Raw genomic sequence first — 21,874 nt, 5'->3', positions numbered from 1 at the left:
TCCCCACCAGAAGAGCTGGCACCTACAGGGTTTCAGAGAGAATCGCTGCCAAAGACAGGGCCCGAGATGACACCACCTTCCATTCCCAAACGGCCTGACCTTCACCCTGAGCCGCTTTGGTCCCTGTGAGGCTGGCTAGACCCCCACCCCCACCACCCGCACGCCCCCCAGCAATGTAGCAGGAGTGCTTCAGACTGGGGGTTAACCGCATGGATGGGCTGACGGCTCCATGACCTCCCACAGGCTGCTCCACTCCTCTGAGCCTCGGTTTCCTTCTCTGAAAAAATGGGACAGCGTCTGTGATTTCGAGGGGTGTCCCCACAGCAGAAGACCCTCAGGAAGAAGCAGCTGGTGTCCAGTGTCAGATGGCGGCCGGGGTGCGGGTGGGGGTGGGGCGGGGGCAGCATCCTTACCCTTCCACCCCTCCCTCCCCAGCTTTGCTCTGGGGGAAACTTGAGGAAGGGGAAACAAAAGTTCTGAGCAACCCCTGCCTATGGGGGCATCCATGCTAAACTTACCTCACTTCAACCGTAAAAGTATCTGCTGAGGCTTCGAATAGGAAGGAGTAAACTGAGGCCCAGGCGGGGGCGGGGAATAGCCAGGAACACACAGCAGACCCTGTGCCCTAGTCATGGGCGGATGCCTGGTCTGTTTCATTGCCTGGAAATGCCTGGAAACGTCAGAACCACGGTGGGAGGGAGGCCTCAATCTCAGCACCCAGCAGGGTCATGTCCTTCAGGGGAAGTTGTCCCAGGACGACTGTCCAGAGTAGCCACCTTCCTGGCCTGAAGCCCGTGTCCGCTGGCCTGGAGCTCCGGAGCTCTTGGCCGGATAGTCCTAGCCCACACTCCATCCATGCTTCGTGCCGGCTGCTTCCATCATATCAACATTTCTGAGAAAACGTGCATCTTGAGAAGTGGCCTCTTTTCCCTCTCCTGTAGGAAGACAGAAGTGAGGGTTGGTTCTTCTATCCATCCGCGCCGCGATACGGGTTTCCAGAGTAATTTTGAAAAGAACTCTGCTTTTATCTCATCCACCCCTGGACGGCCAGGGCATGGGGTCTCCCCAACCCCACCTGAGGAGGGTAGGGATCCCTTCATCCCCAAGGAGTACCCGGGACCTGGAGCCCAGCCTCCCCAGGACCTCAGAGGAATCTGAACTTCCTTGGACACATCCCAGGAATGTACCTGCCCTCCCATATCTCCAGCCCTGCTGGTCGTGGTGCTCGGGGACTTCCATGGTTGGAAATCCATACCATCAGAGAGAGTTCCCAGCTGAGCCTCCAGAGCCGTGAGCCCTGTGGACCTAAACCTGGAAGTCTCTGGCTTGGTCACTCTGGGCTGTGAGCTAAGTAAGGGAAGTGAAGCCAGCAGAAGAGTCTGATCACTTGGGGAATGCAGGCTGGGTCGGGGCACAGGAAGGCGGCCTGCACCCCACACTCAGGGTGCCGGCCTCGGCATGGTCAGCACAAGAACGTGGAGCCCAGGTGCTGCCCATCCTGTGGGGCAAGAAAGGTCAGACCCTCAGCCAGCATGCTGACGGGAAGATGCTATGAAGGCATTTCTCCCACCCCTGACCCCCTTCTCTCCACCGCCAGGAGACGCGGCCCCTGCACGCTCTGACTCCCACACAGAGGCAGGAGCAGCCGAGGGCAAACACCTGCAGCTGCCATTGTTCCCTGACCTGAGGAGGTGGGAGGCCCTGGGGAGAGCCTAGCCCAGTCTCAGTCACAGGCCCACTCGGGGCACTTGGGGTGCCTCCCCCAAGGCTCCCAGGAGAGGCTCCAAGAGGGGATTTCAGGGGTCCTGCCCGAGGGCGGGGCGGTCACCTTCCTTGGTGACATCCTTGTTTGGTCCCCGGCTCCCCTGAGCCTGGCCAGGCCGGGTCCCTAGTGGCTCTCCCTGCCCTCTGGTCTGCCTGGGCCACGACGTCTAAGTGCTGGGCGGCAGTCCCACCAAACAGCTGGGTGCACCCAAGCAAGATGTGGGTGGGCACCTGCAGACCTGCCAGGACACATGGGGCTGGTTCCAGGACATTCCTGGCCACCCACCTACCTAGAACCCAGGTGCCGATGCCGGCTGGGGACAGAGGGGGCTGCGGGGAAGACTGGGCTCCCCATCCAGGTCGTAGGTGTGTTGGGGCAGGCATGGACCCTGCAGGTGACAAGCCCAGTGCAGACAGGAAGGGAAGGTGGGCTCCTGAGAACAGGGGGCAGCCGGAGCAGAGAAACAGGGTGGAGGGGAGCTCTGAGGACCAGGTTCCCAACTGAAAAGCAGAGGTGGGGCTGACGGGGTTCCCAGCTGGAGTCCACAGTCGGCATGGGCCCCAGGGGTGGAGAGCAGCACCGAGCCTGCTCCACGCCCCTCTCTTCCTGCTCCTTCCTGTGATTCATCCTGCGGCCTGACTGCCAGCCCCTGAATTCCCCATGGACGATGCTGTCAGCCTGGCTCTCGAGGATAAGAGCAGGTGTTTTGAGGTTCTCAGGTGTTAACAAGCCCAGCACGCAGTTACATCACTTACAACACATCGTTTCCCATTTATACCTGCTCATGCCCGTCCCCCTCTTCCTTCCATGACCTTCAGGTCCCTCCTCCCCTCCTGTGCTGACCTTGCAGATTTAGAGCCTCACGTCTGCCTGCTGTCTCTGCTTCCCTGTCACCTTCATTGTGGCTGTGGGTGACTTTTTCCTCTTTTACAAGTAAACAAATATAACACACTCAGAACAAATCAAGTCCCCTCCTCCTCCTCTGCATAGTGGCTCCTACCCCCCGCCCCCAGCCCGTGGCCTCTGCCCACATCTGGGGTGCACCATCCAGGGGTCACCTCACTCAAACACACCCACTTGCCTGCTGGACCCAGACTTCCGCTCTGGGTTTCTCGTCCAGGGTGTATGCTCAACTGTTGTTTTCAGCTGCTTCACAGTATGACTTAGTCTAGGGGTCATGATTTGTTTAACTTTTCCCTTATCGATGGATATTGGGGTCCCCTCCTTTTTTTTTTACTCTGAGACCTTGGGTAACTTCTTCACAGGGCGGATAAGTTTACTCCTTAGAAAACCTTCTTCAACAGGGCAGCACAGGGCTTCCCTGGTGGTCCAGCGGTTAAGGATCCACCTTGCAATGCAAGGAACACTGGGTCGATCCCTGGTCTGAAAAGATCCCACATGACTCAGAGCAACTAAGCTCGTGCTCCGTAACTACTGAGCCAGCACTGTAGGGGCCGTGTGCCCCAACCACTGAAGCCTGTGTGCCTGGAGCCTGTGATCCACAAGAGAAGCCACCCTAAAGAGAAGCCCACACACCACAGTGAAGAGTAGCCCCTGCTTGCCGCAACTAGAGAAAGCCTGTTTGCAGCAACCAAGACCTACCATAGCCAAAATAATAATAATAATAAATACATAAATCTTAAAAAAATAGCATTAAAAAAAAACGAAAAAAAAAAAAAACTCGGGGCAGCAGGAAGACTCCAGCACCGCTAGTGCTGCCTCACTGGCTCCGCCTGACAGCCTCGTGCCATGTTGACCTCGGCCCCTGCCCCCCAGCCCCACCCTGAAGGGGGAAGGTGCCACTTCTCTGTTTCCATCTGGGCCGGGCCGGGCTCCTGTTTCTGCCCACCCACTTCTCTTGGGCACCCTTTGGACAAAGCAGCCGGGACGTCTCCTCTTCCCATAGCCAGCCAGCCCACCAGGCTGCTCTGGACTATCTGCTTCTCTGTCCTACCCCTCTGCTCTGCATCCTCTGAACCTCAATTTCTGGGGGACTGTCCGGGGCCCCGCCAGGGCCTCTGTCACGGTTCTTTGGTTTGCAGCCCTGTCCCCTCACACCCGTGGAGTCCCTCCACCATCTCCTCCCTCCCGCCCTGCTGTGTTCTCACCCAGCAGCCTCTCCTCCAGACCTTTACCAGGTCTGGAGACAGAGTGGAGAGGCAGCGATTATCTAATGAGCCCACACAATGCGGACGGCCAATTAAAATATCCCTCAGTTGTTTCAGGCCTAGGTCTGCCCTTCACAAGATCTGTCATGCCATCTACATGATTGGGTGACAAGAACTGATGTTTATCTCACTGACAAGCGAGAATTTCAGCAACCTCTCTGGCTCCCCAGATAGAGGATATTTAAATACACTCACATATAATATACAAAAACACACAGAAAGTTACTGTCTTGGCTTTGTGAACTGGAATCCATCCTCAAAATGGGGATTTCTGTGGAAAAGGCTGTTTGCACAGAAACTAAATCTCAGCATTTTATTCACAGACAGAGCCTTTGCAAAATACAGAGCAGAAACGAGTGCAGCAGCTTTTGCGACTCCAAAGACCTTGACATTCCTCCCTTCTGCCTTGTTACAAAAGTGCAAACCAGAGGAAGCCTATGGGATGGGAGCTGGGGTTGGTGGAGGAAACCTCAACACATTCCTATTTTATTTGCCGATACCAGTCAGAAAATACCCAGTGCTCATGACAGTTTTAGAAAACACTTAAATGATTTCTGTTGTTTTCCTGAACCAACAACTAGATGTATTATTTTTGGAACTAAAACAATAATCAGGTGCTTTTATTGATTTCAAAAGACTTGACCATTATTATTGAACTGGATTTAAAATATCTTTGGGGGAAAGCATGCATTTAAAAGGGCTTCCCTGGTGGCTCAGTGGTAAAGAATCTGCCTGCATTTCAGGAGACATGGATTCAATCCCTGGGTGGGGAAGGAAAAGGCAACCCCCTCCAGTCTGGGAAATCCCATGGACAGAGGAGCCTGGAGGGCTGCAGTCCACAGGGTCACAAGACTTAGCGACTACACTATCACCTCCATACTTTTAAAACATTGACCATATCTTTCTTGAGTAAGTAAAACAAATAAAAGCACATTTGAGGTTTTTCCGACATTCATTCTCTAGCCAGCATCCTCTATCTTCCCATCCCTGCTCTCCCCCCAGGTTGTCAGTCCTGAGGGTGGGGTATTGTGAAAACTCCCTCAAAGCAAAACAAACACCATTTTCCCCTCCCTCCGCTTAACCTGTCCACTGAGGGGCTCCTGGGGAGACCGTGGGATCTCAGGACAGCAGTGCGTTGCTTATTTCTTTCACTTTAAAACAGTGTTCATGGGACACCTTAGGAGTGTGCAGGGCATTTGTTAGTGTCACAGTTTTGGGACTGATAGAACGAAGGAAAGCAGATCTACATCCAGAACAAGTGTGCAACGAGGACACAGAGAGGAACCGTTTCCTTGCTGGAAGGGGTCTGAGGAAGGGAAGCTGTCTCCAGACATCTGGCTGGTCTCTCAGGGAATAGAACCCTGGTACAGAGCCAGGGAGCTGCCAGGGGGGCTCGCAGTGGCTGTGGGGCCAGGCCAACCGTGGCCAGAGGGAGGTCATCTGTTGGGATTATCCGTGATGTCCACTTCTGCACCAGGGCCTCCGCTCCTGGCCCAGTGTGTATACCTGGGGTGATGGGAGGTGGTCCTTGAGGTCCTGACCACCTGATTTCAAGACTTGTGATGAGAATTCCTGCGGACACAGCGTCCTGCAGAGATGCTCTCCTCCCAGGTTACTCACAGGGACCACTGAGGCAGTAAGGGGCTTGCACGGCCCACGGCTTGTGCACAGGACACGGCAGTCAGCATCGCTAAGAGCAGACTCTGCACCCTGTGCTCACGTGTCCTGACTCTGTGCTGAAAACATTCGGTAGAGATAAAATAAAAACTCCCACGTGTACACTGTGTACAATGCCTAAAGTAGGTCAAAACCGATTGGGAATACCGAGAAACATGTTTCCTTTCTGGGAAAATTGTTACTTAACTTTGATAAAATCCAACCCTAGTTACTTTACCCAGCAAAATAAAAAAGACATTTTCATTTTGGAAACAAAATCACAACATCAGGTTTAGGTGCTGTGGGTGTTGTTTTCATGGGGATACATAAATTAGAGTAACCTTTATTCACATGATACAGAAAACCACAAAGGGAAAGTATTGACAGGTTTGTTTGTTTTTTTTTTTTTTGTAAAAGGCAATTATTTTGTAAGTTAGTAATTTGTTTTTATTTGACTCTTTTTCCCCCTAACGATCTAAAATGGCTTAGTAGGTAACTGTGATGCTTACTTTACAAAATGGGCAATAGGGGAGGGAGGAGGGAGGAGGGTTCAGGATGGGGAACACATGTATACCTGTGGTGGATTCATTTTGATGTTTGGCAAAACTAATACAATTATGTAAAGTTTAAAAATAAAATAAAATTAAAAAAAAAAAAAACAAACAAAATGGGCAATAAATTTTATTCCTAATCCAAGTAGCGTTTATTGCATAGGACGTGGTGTGGGCTGTGGGTCCAGGGCAGAGAGGAAGGACGTTCCAGCCTCTGCAGAGCAACAGTCCTAGGTGAAGAACAGTGTGATGCTGGGGAAGGCTCTAGAACGAAGGCAGCGAAGCCCTGCGTGTGTCAGGTACGGGTGAACACCCACCTCCTTCCCCTCAGTCCTATGAAAACAGCCTCATTCCCAGAGCCAGAGCGGGGAGGACCACGCTGAGTGCACCAGCAGGAGGGAGACCTGGATGCAGGTGGAGGGTGGGGCAGGCAGGAGGAGGCCGCTGGTCACCCGCATGTCCAGATCTAGGCCAGAGCTGGTGACGAGCCCCGCCAGTCAGCACCCCAGGCTCCTAGCTCCACGGCAAGACCCGAGTCCTCGACAGCTCACAGACCATGGAATTTCTCAGACAAATAAACTCACTTAATTGCCTTCGCAGATCATCCAAGTTTCTCGTGGACACTGGAGGGGCGAGATGAATGGCCCACTGCACAGAGTCAGCCTGAAGGCCCACGACGTCGACACTGTTCCTCCGGCATTCGGAGCAGCCCTGAAGCTCTCCCAATCACGCCTGAACCCTGGACCTGGCCTCCATGCACCACAGCTTCTTTCCCACACCACCGCGTGTATTTGTGTTCACATGTGTGTGTACCTGTGTGTGCTGGGGGCCGAGGCTGGCGTGTTTCACCCCCCATGTTCACGATCATGGCATGCCCCTTCTCTGTGCCTGTCAGCGGTTGGATGACGTGGGATGCTGGGGGGTGGTCTCTTCTGAGCTGCTCTTCCCTCCCACCGTCACTCCATTCCTACCACAGGCTGCCAGAGGCAGACCCACACATCCGAACACAAAGCCAAACCCCTCCCCAGGGGTCCAGAGCAAAGGTGGATATTGTCTTCCTTCTCAGGACCCTGGGAGTGACCACGTGGTGAGGCTGTGCGTCCAGGCCCTGGAGGTTGAGTTACTAACCACTTGGCTGAGACACTGTCTTCAGGCTCCCTTGGGCTCACCAGCTGCTACTCCCAGCCTCACTTCCCGTGGTGCACCTGTGCTTTTCTTCTGTTAATATTTGCCCAGTGTCCTTCCTTTGGGGGAACTATCTGCACCAATGCCCCTGTCTCGTCTAATTTAGATGGGAACTAACCCCAGGGGTCCGTACCCCGACCACACAGGGCACTTGACAACCCCCTCCAAGCCCATTGGTAGCTCCCTTTTAGTAAATACTGAGCAGAAACCAGAGGCTGGAGGTAAGTTGGAATCAGCGCCTGAGAGCCGGCTAACTGCTGAGAATCCTTTCAGAGTGGGTGGCTTGATCCTTGCTTTGGTTCTCTGGGGCTTCCCTTGTGGCTCAGCTGGTAAAGAATCCGCCTGCAGTGTGGGAGACTGGGTTCGATCCCTGGGTTGGGAAGATCCCCTGGAGAAGAGGAAGGCTACCCACTCCAGTATTCTGGCCTGGAGAATTCCATGGATTGTACAGTCCGTGGTTTCGCAAAGAGTCGGACACGACTGAGCGACTTTCATTTCAGTTTCATTTGATTCTCTGAGCTTGGTTCCCCACTCCCCTCCTTCACCCTCCCCCACCCCCCACACCCCCACACCTGCCTCCAGTTAGCAGAAATCCTTTGCTGTTGTTAATAAACAAAGCATCAGATGCAACATTTTAATCTCAGCTTTGCAAAAAGGGAAAAATTAAAGATGGAGTATATATTCATTTGATTTGTGTCATCCGTAAGCATACACATGTATGTACGTATAATTTACCTTTTTAAATGATGCTGCCATAGGCTGTTTAAGGCTAGCAACTAGGTTTGTTTGGTTTCGTCTTTTGAAACAAGGATCCCTGGGAGCGTTCTGTGCCTCAGCGAACTCCAAAGTCAGTTCCCGCCTCAGTGATCACACCACCTGCCACCTCCGGGCTCAGCGGCCAAGTGGCCGGCAGGGTCCTGGAATCAAGAGGCCACCTCGGCAGTCAGCCCCGCTGGAGAGGCCGCTTCTCACTGCAGCCTGCTGCCCGTGTCTCTCCGTTCCCTCTGCTGAAGGATTGAATTTTTAATGCTTTATTCCCCCAGGAAAACCAGCAAAAACGGGGACTTCCCTCGGAGTCCAGTGGTTAAGACTTCACCATCCAACGCAGAGGGCGTGGATTCCATCCCTGGTTGGGGAGCTAAGATCCCATGTGCCTCTCTCGGTGGAAAAACCAAAACATAAAACAAAAGCAATACTGTAATAAATTCAATAAAGACATTTTTAAAAAAATGGTCCACACGCAAAAAAAAAAAAAAAAATCTAAGAAACCTGGAAAAAACAAATGGCTGATGAGGTGACTAACACACTCTTAGGATAAAGATACCACACTCGAGTATTCTTGGTGCTTCAAACTGTTGTGTGATGTGAGCACTGGGCGATCATGGGTTTCTTTTGCTTTGGCGCGTTTCCTTGGTTGGGAGGTGGGGAGAGGTAAATCCCCTTTATATTTAATGAAGAGTATGAAGGACTATACAAATTAACATTCATTCAACCCACTCCTCACATATACATAAGATACCTGGAATGAGCTGGGGAGAGTTGGGGAGCATTACACTGACTCTCAGATGGTGCTCACTGCTCTGTAGAAATGTGTGTCTATAGAAACCCTGTGCTGAGTTAGTTCAGTCGTGTCCGGCTCTTTGCATCCCATGGACTGTAACACACCAGGCTCCTCTGTCCATGGAATTTTCCAGGCAGGAACACTGGAGTAGAATGGGTTGCCTTTTTCCTTCTCTAGGGATAGAAACCCTGGTCTTGATATTTTGGTCAAGAACAGAAAAACAACCACAAAAAAGAGAAACTTCGACTCAAGTGTGAAAGTAGGCTATGTCCGATGTAACTGGGGCCGCGGAGGTTCTCATCTTTTTGTCTTTGCAGTGCCCAGGCAAAGATTTGTGCAAGTATTAATACATAACAATAACATGTATCTACTGAAATACAGGGCATTATTGAAATGAAGGAGAAGGGGTAGCAGGGGATGAGATGGTTGGGTGGGATCAGCAACGCAAAGGATGTATACTCTGAGCATACTCCGGGAGATGGTGAAGGACAGGGAAGCCTGGTATGCTGCAGTCCATGGGGTAACAGAGGCGAACGTGAGTTAGCGACTGAACACACATATTGAAACACAATGACTTTAAGGGACTGGGTCTGTGATGGCCTGAACATGTGTGTCCCTCCAAATTTCACATGCTAAAATCCTGATCCCCAGGGTGACGGCAGAGCCTTGGAGAGGTGATCAGGGTGTGGGAGTGACCAGGCTGTGTACAGGATGAATGCCCTCCCTCCTTCCCACTAGTGAGGGCACGACAGGAAGACGGCGTCTCTGAACCAGGAAGGGCCCCTCACCGCACTCGGACTCTGCCCTCATCGTGGACGCTCATGCTCAGCCAGACCGTGAGAGCTACTTGCAGGCTCTGGTGTCTTGTTGAAGCAGCCCAAGTGGACTGAGACAGGGTCCCAGCCTCACACTCCGTGCCACTAGAGTCTGAGATGTCCTGCCCTGTGCTCCTGGCTGCAGGTGCCACGACCACCCGCTGGTCACCACGGCGTTAGTTATCACCAGAAGCAGATCATCTGTCTGCTTCCACTCCAGCAAATTCAAAACCTCCCGTCTGCCTGGCAGGAGAAAGCCCTCCATTCCCAGCTCTGGACGAGGAGACTCCTGGGTGTCAGGGACCAGAAGGGAAGGTCAGAAAAGGAAGGTCCAGTTTGCTGACAAGCTCAGGCCATCGGAGAGCAAGAAAACATAGAGATTTTAGCCCAGAGGACGCATCTGTGATGGGGCACCTGGTGTCCTTTTCTTGACCTGCTGGGCAGCTGTCAGCGATTGCATCACCCCTATTTTCCCGTTTCTATAAAATGAAGGGACTGAACTAGATCCCTTTGAAATCAGTTTCAGATCTAAAACTCCGATTCTATAATTAAGTCCTCCAGCTTTCAGTTCAGTTCAGTTCAGTTCAGTCGCTCAGTCGTGTCCGACTCTTTGCGACCCCGTGAATCGCAGCACGCCAGGCCTCCCTGTCCATCACCAACTCCCGGAGTTCACTCAGACTCACGTCCATCGAGTCAGTGATGCCATCCAGCCATCTCATCCTCTGTCGTCCCCTTCTCCTCCTGCCCACCCCCCCTCCCAGCATCAGAGTCTTTTCCAATGTGTCAACTCTTCGCATGAGGTGGCCAAAGTACTGGAGTTTCAGCTTTAGCATCAGTCCTTCCAAAGAAATCCCAGGGCTGATCTCCTTCAGAATGGACTGGTTGGATCTCCTTGCAGTCCAAGGGACTCTCAAGAGTCTTCTCCAACACCACAGTTCAAAAGCATCAATTCTTTGGCGTTCAGCTTTCTTCACAGTCCAACTCTCACATCCATATATGACCACTCGAAAAACCATAGCCTTGACTAGACGGACTTTTGTTGGCAAAGTAATGTCTCTGCTTTTGAATATGCTATCTAGGTTGGTCATAACTTTCCTTCCAAGGAGTAAGCGTCTTTTAATTTCATGGCTGCGGTCACCATCTGAGGTATAATTGACAAGAAACTTGTACGTATGTGTGGAATCCACCTGCCACCTCCCCAGCACCTCCGTGTGTATGGTAAGGACACCCCAGATCCACTCTCAGCAAAGTTCAAGTGTACAACACGTATTATTAACCAGAATCACCCCTTTGGGCATGACATCTGATGTGAAACTCTAAGTTCACTTAAGCCAACTTAATAATGGCCCTGATTAAATTGTTTTTAGGTTTGCTTAGTTCAGCTCACAGGAAAGCTCTTGCTAAGACAGCAGCACGTCTTGGTCACTCAGAGCCCTCGCCAGAGCCTGACCTGAACCCCAACTTTCAAGGTCACGGCTCACCTGCTCTCCCCTAACCACCCTGCAGGTGCCATGTACCACCTGCAGAGAACAGACGGGAGGAGGATGGGGGAGATTAAGCCTCTCTTTACTCTGATCTAAGTTTCCTCCCCAACCCACTGATCTGTTCCTAGCATTTGATCACCTCTTTGGAACCAAGTTAATTGCCTTTTTTTTCTTTCTTTCTTTCTCTCTTTTTTTTTTTTTTGCTTGTTTAGATAACAGTCTATATCATCTTCAAAGGCCAAATGTCTGGAAGAGAAACAGAATGACATCTAATAATTTACTGGCCTCTGCTTCTAATTAATAATTTTGGACACTTTAACCTGTAGGGCCTGTTACTAGGAAGCTCAGACTTTTAACTGGAAAAGACAGGGACTTGTGTATTAATAAGGGGTTAGGAGTCCCTCTTAAGTTTTCTCTGCAAACCTGTTAATGTATAAGGAAAAGAAAAATAAAAGGACAGAGAAATATCTGACCGGGTGGGTATTGTGTTTGTATTTTAAGTTGTTTTATTTATGATAGTTACTCATTTACTTGGCTGCACCAAGTCTTCATCGTGGCCTAAAGGATCTCAGTGCTGGACCAGGGATCAAACGCGGGCCTCCTACACTTGGAGTGCAGAGTCTGAGCCGCTGGACCACCAAGGAAGTCTAAGTTATTTTATTTTTAATCAAAGACAATTTCTGGTGGCTGGCCCATCACTCCCTTTAAGAGCTGCCTTGAACAGTAAAGAAAGCACCAAACTCGCCCAGCATAGGACGAGGTTTGAGATAAACTGTCTCTTGTCCTTGGTTTGAAAACATACATCAGAAAAGCAAGCTGGAGAGTAAAGTGGTTGCTCCTCTGATGGGTTCTCAGGGGTGCCCCAGAGCCCCGCTAGGGAATAACTCTGGTGAAGCCTCAGAACAGCAAGGCTCCCTCCTGTCTGTAGGAGGGTAAACTGGGCCGGTCCGTGGGGACCGGCTCCTTCCCAAACTGTGTGGGCTCAGTCACCTGCTTACAAGGAGGGCTGTGAGGGGTACCAGGTACGGAGGAGACACACAGCAGGGGCTGGCATGCGCCGGGCCTACCCTCCTTTTGGTCTGTTCGCTGGACCCCGACCTGTCCTCTCCTGCCCACGCCCGAGGCCCCGCGCAGTCACCTGGCCACCCTGGGCCTCGGGCCTCTGAGTGCTCGCTCCTCTTGCCGCAGCTCTGCGTGTGCCCATGACTCTGTGTGTGTGCGTGTGGCTTGTGCGTGCCCGGGGCCTGTGAGCGTGTGCCTATATGCGTGCGCGTGCCTGTGCATGCCTGTGTGCCTGTGCGTGTGTGCATGTGGGTGCCCTCCCGCCCACAGCGACCCCTGCTGTAGAAGCTCTTCTGTCCCTTCTTGCTCTGCCTCCGTTTGCCCGAAGCCCAGCTCCCTGCATTGCCCCGCCCCCCGCCCAGGCTTCTCCTGGGCCTCGATCTCCTCATGACCCCAGGACGGGGGCCACCCCCAAGCCCTGATCTCCCGCCCCCTCCCCTGAAGGAAATCGTGTCCCCACTGTAAGGGCCTGAAGGCTGCTTCTCCACTGCAGCTCCACTCAACTCAACCTACGTTTCTGGAACAACTGTCCTTTGCGAGGACCTACGAGGTGGGAGGTCCTAAAACTGGTTTAAGGCAAAAAAAATACCAAAATCATGGCTCTTGAGCTGGGATTGGAAGGAAGGTGGGGATTTCTCTAGGGTGAGGTGGGTGGGCAAGGTAGACTGCAGTAAGTCCATTTGGTTGGATTTGATTTTTTCAAGACCCTCTCCCCAAATGCCCCCCACATAGGGAAGGACCGCAAGGGCCACGTGTGTGCAAAGGACCCTGAACTCCCTGGACACTTGACACGGGGAGCCGCCGGCTTTCTCGCCTGTAAATCTGAAGTCAGGGTTCCTAGGCACTAGTGAATCTCTTCCACAGCAGCTGATGACTTTGAACTTGGGAACGCAGGGCAGCATCCGCTGCCTGTGCCAGCAGGGGACCCGAACCAACACCTAGGGAAGAATGGGGGCCAGCACCTCCCAGGCCCAGGCCCCAGCCCTTGGGAAGCTTGACCAGATGTGACACCTGGGGTCTGGTGACATTTCTTCACATCCTTATAACAAGCTTTCTCTTTTTTTGCTTGCTTATGTCTTTCAGCTACTTACCATCAAAAACATTTAACTGAGACACAGTGGAATTGGTAAAAGGAAGTGGGGTCTGAGATGTTCCCTTCTGCCCAGAGTTCAAAGTAGGAAGTGCTTGGCCCTCGGGCTGGAGGGCAGGTTGTTGAGACACTTGGTGGAGGCCCTCAGTGCCATAGGGAAGTCAGGAGCAACAGGGAAGTCAGGAGCAACATTGCTTAAGAACTATTGAACTTTCTGCAAAACAGCGGTTCAGTTTCAGAGGGTGCTCCAGGGAGCTGAGCCAGGATGGAAGCAGAGTGTGTTTAAACCCAACTGGTAGACAACAATCTTTTTATTTATGTTTCTAGACCTTGAGAAAAATCACCTAACCTGTAACCTTGGTTTCTTTATTTGTAAAATGAGAATATTAATACTTAGCTCATAAGATATGGGGGGAAACCCTACGAAATAACGATAGTAAGTTGACAAATACTAAGCACTCAAATGGTATTATTTTTATCCTTATTTTCTCTAAATTCCTCTGACATTACCATTACCATACCATTACCATTACCATACACACTAGCCCTCTCTGTTTTTATTTTGGCTGCAACAACTTGTGGGATCTCAGTTCCTCGCCCAGGGATGGAACCCAGGCCCCGGCAGTGAGAGCACCAGAAGAATCCTACTCACGAGGCCGCTGGGGAACTCGCTAGCCTTATTGATTTTTTAATTTTTTTGAGGGTGCTGACTTTGTATTGTAATCAGGTGGCAGTGAGGACACCTTAAATGTGTTTTGCGTTTCTCTCTTCCCGTGCAAGCGTCTGGGCGCGTGAAGGACTGTGTCTGCTAACTGACCGGCTGTTAGCAGCAGCAACACGTCTGTGCTGGCATTTAGAAGCTGATAAACATTCCCACATGTTGACTCTTCATGAGCTAATGGTCTGGGTTTGGGGCTGAAAAGGAAAATGACCACATCCCTGAAGCCACTTCCCAAATTATGGGATTTAATGAGCCAAGGAAATTAAATTATCCTCTAAAGTGTACTTTCTGGTTTACATTATGACTGGATGGCAGCCGTTGCTACCATCAGATTTTTTGGGAAAATTACACACAGAACTGGGTTCAAAACACTATGATTTTACTTGTTCGTTCACGTGTATGAAGAATCTACTACGTGAACTGTCGGATGCACAGATGTACACCGAATAGGGCCCTGCCCACAAAGTCTGTGATCTGTCAGGAGGGCCAGGCCGGGGAAATGAAGAACAATTACAACACGAAGCACTAAGTGAGAAGTGGAATAAAAGTGGTAGAAAGTGTGAAAGAGCTTAAGAGGGTCAATAAGTCAGGAAGGGCCTCCTGGAGGAGGTGTCGCATACACTGGGCTTTGAGGGCGAATAGGGTTTGGGATTTCGGTAGGGAGGTGGGAGAACTTCCCCTCTGGTCCGGTGGTTAAGACTCTGCCCTCCAGTTCATGGGGCATGAGGGTCCAGATTTGATCCCTTGTCCGGGAACTAAGATACCACATGCAGCCAAAATAAATAAATAAATAGTGGAGGCTGGTCAACAGCCATTTGAGCTGAGTGATGTGAAAAAGAGCTAGAGCTTGAAGAGGCTGAGCTGGCAGAGGAATTGTTGGGAGCTGGATTCAGGAAAGCTTCACAAGCTTCCGGGAGCTTGGAGTTAGTAGATTGGACAGGAGGAGACCCCAGAGGCCTCTGAGAGCAGAAGAAGGTCGTGTGAGATTTATTGTACAATTTGTGATTAATTGGTGGTGAGGTGCAGAGGAGAGGAAGCAGGAGTTACAGCTTTGTCCTGGTGCGTGGTGAGAACGCCAATTCAGGGGAGCACCAGGGCAGGCAGGGTGCAGACAAGTGAAGGACTCATCAGCTATTTAGACATCAAAGTCTGGGGAGACATCAAAGAGCCCACCTTCCAGAGACAACAAACTGGAATCAGGAGTGTTGATGCTGGTGCTGACAGGGCCACTGAGTCAGGGTCTGGGGGGACTGGGACTGGGGCTGGAGCTCGGGGGGAAAAGCAGGAAGGACTCAGAGCTCACTGCCTATGCTGGATGCAGCTCAGAAGGATCATGTGATAAAATGCACAGAGGAAAGAAGGTGAACAGGCCAAGCTGAGTCACCTCCGGGGAGCTGGAAAATGAGCTGGAGAAGGAGACAGAGAATCCAAGGACAAAACGACCACAAGTAACATCGATTAAGTGCTCATCATATTCCAGGCACAACTCTAAGGTCCTCTCAAGTATTAATTCATATAACTCTCACAACCACCTAGCGAGGGGAGCACCACTAGTAGAATCAGGGACAGAGACAGGGAACAGCTGCGGACCCCCCAGTGAGGCCCAGGGCCAAGGGCCATGTCCTGGACCCCCAGCTGTTTTGCCTCCAAAGTGGGGGTACAGGCCAGGGATGAAGGCATCTCAAGGTGGGGTGGTCTCTGGGAGACAGTGAAGGACAGAGAAGCTTGGCGTGCTGCTGTCCATGGGGTTGCAGAGCTGGACATGGCTTAGCGGCTGAACAATAATACTGGGGCTCTGGCTGGGTTTTTTTTTTTGTTGCTGTTGTTTGTTTGCTTTGTGGCTGTGCTGGGTCCTCGTTGCCGCATTGGCTTTCTCTAGTTGTGGTGCTTAGGTTTAGGTTACCCCGAGGCATGTGGGATCTTAGTCCCTCAACCAAGAACTGAACCTGTGTTCCCCAAGTGGGGAGGCTGATTCTTAACCAGCAGACCACCAGGGAAGTCCCTGGCTTGGGTTTTTCACTCCACTTGATTATCTTTGTGCAGAATTCAGGTCTGTCCCCCCACTGGTGTCCTGTTAGCTGCTTAGGGATTATTTTTAACCCACTGAGGTACCAGGGAGACCTCGGATCCATCATCTTTATGACTCTCCAGCCATCCCCATCCAAGGACTCACACAGACAGTCCCTGATTCTTCTTGACCATATTTGGCCTCTGTACTGTCGACAACATCCTCTAGAACAGGGGAGGCTCAGATCTCCTTTCTCAACTCATTTATTTCTTTGTTCACCAGATAGTTATCGAAAGTCTGCTATGGGGCAGGTGCTATACTAGCTGGAGAAGATGAACAATGATCAAATGGATATATATTTGTGAGAAAATCAGAGAGTGTGACGTGAGGGACTGGAGAAGAAGGAGGAGGTGAGGGACCGGAGAGGGAGGAGGAGGTGGAGCTATTTCAGAGAGCGGCTCTGATAAGTAATAAGGACCTGCTGTGGAGCACTGGGAACCCTGGCTCAACACTGTGATAACCTACATGAGAAAAGAATCTAAAACAGAGTGGACATACGTATTAATATATGCAGAACTGATTCACTCTGGTGTACAGCAGAAACCAACACAACATCGTAAATCAACTAGACTCCAGTAAAAATTTTTAAAGAGTCAGGGCTCAGAGTAAGAGATGACAAAGATCCAAACACTGTGAAGGATCCAGGCAGGGGATTCGCCCTGGGATATAAACAGCTCAGAAATGGGGGTGTATCCTATTCATTTCATGCCCCTCAGAGCATCCTCGGCTGTGTCTCAGTAAACATTAGGGAGCGGCTTCTTGCAGGTATAACTGGGGAAAAACTACTGACTGTTACACTGGTCTAGAGAGACATGTGTTGCCCAGAAACTTTTTTTAGAGGGCACTTTATTAAAACTAGAAATACCCAGTATTTTTATATGGGATGTGAATGGGCAGGGATGTGAAAAAGGTTTTTCTATATTTTAATAGAGAACTCTTCTTTGCAGCAGTAACTATTATAATAAGATTTTATTGAACTAACCAATTATTAGAATTGTGCACATTTTATTACATGTAAATTTCATTACAATTTTCTGCCTTATAAAAATAATTATTTTGGGACTTCCCTGCAGGTCCAGTGGTTACGACTCCATGCTTCCACTGCACGGGGCATGGGTTTGAATCTTGGTCAAGGAACTAAAATTCCAAAAGCCATGCAGCACAGCCAAAACAGAATTATTTCAAGTAGGCAATACATATATAAGGTTTAAAAATCGGAAAGCACAAATAGGAACTCAATGAAAAATCTTCCTTCACTTCTTGCTCTTGTTCTGCCCAGACCCATCCCATTCCCACCCCCTCCCCCACGTGTGGCTACTCGTACCAGCGCCTGGTGTGTTTTTCCAGTTTCTTTCAGTTCAGTTCAGTTGCTCAGTCGTGTCTGACTCTTTGTGACCCCATGGACTGCAGCACACCAGGCTTCCCTGTCCTTCACCATCTCCTGGAGCTTGCTCAAACTCATGTCCATCAAGGCGGTGATGCCATCCAACCATCTCATCCTCTGTCGTCCCTTTCTCCGCCCACCTTCAATCTTTCCAAGTATCAGGGTCGTTTGCAATGAGTCAGTTCTTTGCATCAGGTGGCCAAAGTATTGGAGTTTCAGCTTTAGCATCAGTCCTTCCAATGAATATTCAGGACTGATTTCCTTCAGGATGGACTGGTTGGCTTTCCTTGCTCTCCAAGGGACTCTCAAGGGTCTTCTCCAACACCACATTTCAAAAGCATCCATTCTTCTGCGGTCAGCTTCCTTTATAGTACAACTCTCACATCCATACGTGACTGCTGGAAAAACCATAGCTTTGACTATACAGACTTTTGTTGGCAAAGTAATGTCTCTGCTTTTTAATATGCTATCTAGGTTGGGTATAGCTTTTCTTCCAAGGAGCAAGCGTCTTTTAATTTTATGGCTGCAGTCACCATCTGCAGTGATTTTGGCAAAATGGTTGTCTGAGGAGACCTTACAAATAGCTGAGAAAAGAAGAGAAGCTAAAGGCAAAGGAGAAGAGGAAAGATATAACCATTTGAATGCAGAGTTCCAGAGAATAGCAAGGAGATGTAAGAAGTCTTCCTAAGTGATCAATGCAAAGAAATAGAGGGAAATAATAGAATGGGAAAGACTAGAGATCTCTTCAAGAAAATTAGAGATACCAAGGGAACATTTCATGCAAAGATGGGCACAATAAAGGACAGAAATGGTATAGACTGAACAGAAGCAGAAGATATTAAGAAGAGGCGGCATGAATACACAGAAGAACTATTCATAAAAGATCTTAATGACCCAGATAACCACAATGGTGTTATCACTCTCCTAGAGTCAGACATCCCAGAATGCAAAGTCAAGTGAGCCTTAGGAGGCATCACCATGAACAAAGCTAGTGGAAGTGATGGAATTCCAGCTAAGCTATTTCAAATCCTAAAAGATGATGCTGTTAAAGTGCTGCATTCAACATGCCAGCAAATTTGAAAAACTCAGCAGTGGCCCCAGGACTGGAAAAGGTGAGTTTTCATTCCAATCCCAAAGAAAGGCAATGCCAAAGAATGTTCAAACTACTGCACAATTGCCCTCATCTTACACACCAGAAAAGTAATGCTCAAAATTCTCTAAGCCACGCTTCAACAGTACATGAACCGTGAACTTCCAGATGTTCAAGTTGGATTTAGAAAAGGCAGAGCAACCAGAGATCAAATTGCCAACATCCATTGGATCATAGCAAAAGCAAGAGAATCCTAGAAAAACATGTACTTCTGCTTTATTGACTATGCCAAAGCCTTTGACTGTGTGGATCACAACAAACTGTGGGAAATTCTTAAAAGAGATGGGAACACCCGACCACCTGACCTGCCTCCTGAGAAATCTGTATGCAGGTCAAGAAGCAACAGAACCAAACATGAAACAATGGACTGGGAGTTCCTCAAGGCTGTATATTGTCACCCTGCTTTTTTAACTTATATGCAGAGTACATCATGGGAAATGCAGGGCTGGTGAATGAAGTACAAGCTGGAATCAAGATCACTGGGAGAAACATCAATAACCTCAGATATGCAGATGACACCACCCTTATGGCAGAAAGCCAAGAGGAACTAGAGTCTCGATGAAAGTGAAACAGTGTGAAAAAGCTGGCTTAAGAATCAACATTCAAAAAACTAAGATCATGGCATCCGGTCCATCACTTCATGGCAAATAGATGGGGAGACGATGGAAACAGTGTTTCTTTATATAGATACAATTAAGTACAAATAGTCCACTCTGCATTTTGCTCTTCAAAGTTCCATAATACATCTTTCAAGTCAGTACATGGAGGGTTTCTCCTTCTAGTGGCAGCTGTCTTGCATTCCGTGGTATGAAGGGCCACAATTTAGTTGATGTGTCCCACAGACGGGCCGTAAGACATCCTGTCTTTTGTTATTAAAACAAAGCTTCAGTACATAACCTGGAACGTTGATCATTTTACACACGTATGAGTAAAGCTGCAGAAGAAATTCCTACAGAAAAATCACTGGACCACAGGGCATATTAATTGTGATTTTATAGATAATGCTAAGTTGTCTTACCCAGAGGTTTTACCATCTGACTGTCCTGACAGCAAAATCAAGAGAACAGTGGTTCATTTTCCCCATCATTCATTGCGCGTGTGTTTATCAACCATCTACGCTCTCTGATGCACCAGGAGAAGCCCTAGGGATGTTAACAGTACAGACAGGCTTTCTGACCCAAAGGAGCCAATGTCGGAGTTGGTGGTTCTCGATGGGGACAATGTCACTTTGTGGTCCTGGAGACATAGCGAAGAAGGGCCTGGTCCAAAGTGTCAGTCGAGAAGTCTGGTCTCACGGGAGACGGACGCTCCCAGGTGCTGTGGACACTCGTGTCCCTGGAACCTGGAGGAAGGAGGCGGGGAGGTCGGGGGCTGGCCTCCAGGGCCAGTCAAGGAGGGTGGATGGGGGAGAGGAGGAGACAGAGAGGACCAGGGCCCGGGGTGAGGGGGAAGGTGAAGCAATGTGAAGCGCGCTAGGAAGGTGGGTGGTCGTGAGCGGCTGGGGGTGACCGCGTGGATGAGATCAGAGGAACAGCAGCGCACCTGGTCCCAGGGCCCCGGGTACTTAGCTACGGAAGCGACCTGTGAGCACAGTGGGCAGGGCAGAGAGGGGATGGGTTATGTTTAGAAACCCTCTCTGCAGGCCAGAGGGCACGCTGATGGGCCGCAGTGGCCCCTCCAGTTGGGAACTGACAAGAGCCACCGCTCAGGTGGGAATGGGGGCGGGGCTCATGAGACACAGAGGAAGGTGTAGGCAGGAGAGAGAAGGGGAGCTGCAGAGTCCAGGGCTGGAATTCCCTCTCGGGGCGCCAGAATTGGCCAGATGCGGTCATCCAGGGGAGTGTGGCCCTCCCATCCCAGGCGCAGCTGCAAATGGGCCTTCAAGGAAGCCAAAGCAAGAGCAGTCCCGTGCTCAGCTCCCAGGAGCTGCTCTCGCTTCTCCTGGCCACGTGGATTGGACAGCACTACCTCTTTTCCTTCCAGGCAAGAGCCCCATTTCTGATGACTTAAAGGCTATTCGAACCCAGCTTGTGAGTAACATTGTCGCGTTCATTACCTCAGTTGCTCACCTGGTACCTGAAAGCTTTCTGCAACATACCCTCTGCCACCCCCAACCTTCTGGGGCCCAGCTTGAGTCCTGGGATTCCCACCTCCTCACAAGGAACCCTGTGTGAGCACCAGCCGTGGCACTCACATCCTTCCCTGTCTGTTGTTTGCTTTCCCAGTGACACTGCAGGTTTCTTAGGGCAGAAATCACGGTTTAGGTTTATCGTCTTAGAATCTCTCTTGGCCCTTAGACCTTTGAACAATGACTGTTGAAGGAGTGTATCCGGCTGAATCCTGAGCGGTGTGTTGACAGGGCTGCCATGCGCCCTGGGGCAGGCGTGGTTTACACCGGGGTCCTGGCATCCTTGTAAATAATGACCTCTTTCAATCTCCAAAGTGCCCTGGTTTGGAAGGTAAAGTATATGGTACCCTCTTTACAGGACACCCCATTGTCATGGCTGCTGTCAGGTGTCTCTGATTATAAGACATTCCTGCCAGAGACACCAGCGAATTCTGGTCAACTCGAAATGATGGGGCCCACTCTTCTGAGATTATGAGACAGAAACAAGACTCCAGAGTTACAGAGAGATTGGGAATTCAGGCAGATCCTCAAGTCAATAAAGCTTCTCTCAAAACAAGCACGTTGTAGAATCAACAGAGAAATGCTGATCAAAAATAGAGTGCAGTCTAGGCACCAAGGACGTGGCCTCCCACGTCAGGGAGGCACAGTGACTCACCGTGGGGATGGGGGGACGAGGCCAGGACGTCACTGAATGGACCACTTACACAATCAGTGTGAAGAAAATCTGGGCCTAGACATAGGGAAAATCAAATAGATCAGTGAAAGAAAACAGACAGACTCACCTGGTGGTCCAGTGGTTAAGACTTCGCCTTCCAAAGCAGGCAATGTGGGTTCAATCCCTGGTTGGGGAACTAAGATCCCACACTCCCTGAGGCCAAAAAACTAAAACATAAAACAGAAGCAATATTGTAACGAATTCAATGAAGACTTAAAAAATGGTCCACATTAAAAAAAAAAATCTTTGATTTAAAAAAAAGGTTGGGTTACAGAGGTGTAAGCCTTTGTCGAAGCTCCTTGGTTAGAACACTGTAGGTCAGTCAGTTCAGTCGTTCAGTTGTGTCCAACTCTTTGCGACCTCATGGACTG

The 21,874-nt window shown here is 50.2% G+C and overlaps 1 long non-coding RNA gene across 1 annotated transcript; it reads right to left on the bottom strand.

Moving 5' to 3' along the window:
• Positions 1-19,635: 19,635 nt before the first annotated feature.
• Positions 19,636-21,615, bottom strand: LOC113893612. The gene is made up of 2 exons (XR_003511314.1): positions 21,571-21,615; positions 19,636-20,002 (listed from the first exon to the last, which is right to left on the bottom strand). It is a non-coding gene; the product is annotated as an uncharacterized LOC113893612 (long non-coding RNA).
• Between the last annotated feature and the right edge of the window lie 259 nt (positions 21,616-21,874).

This window comes from Bos indicus x Bos taurus, chromosome 5, assembly GCF_003369695.1.
Source record: "Bos indicus x Bos taurus breed Angus x Brahman F1 hybrid chromosome 5, Bos_hybrid_MaternalHap_v2.0, whole genome shotgun sequence".
Taxonomy (NCBI): Eukaryota; Metazoa; Chordata; class Mammalia; order Artiodactyla; family Bovidae; genus Bos; species Bos indicus x Bos taurus.
The sequence above is the reverse complement of the archived record's forward strand: the minus strand, read 5'-3'. Positions and strand labels throughout refer to the sequence as shown.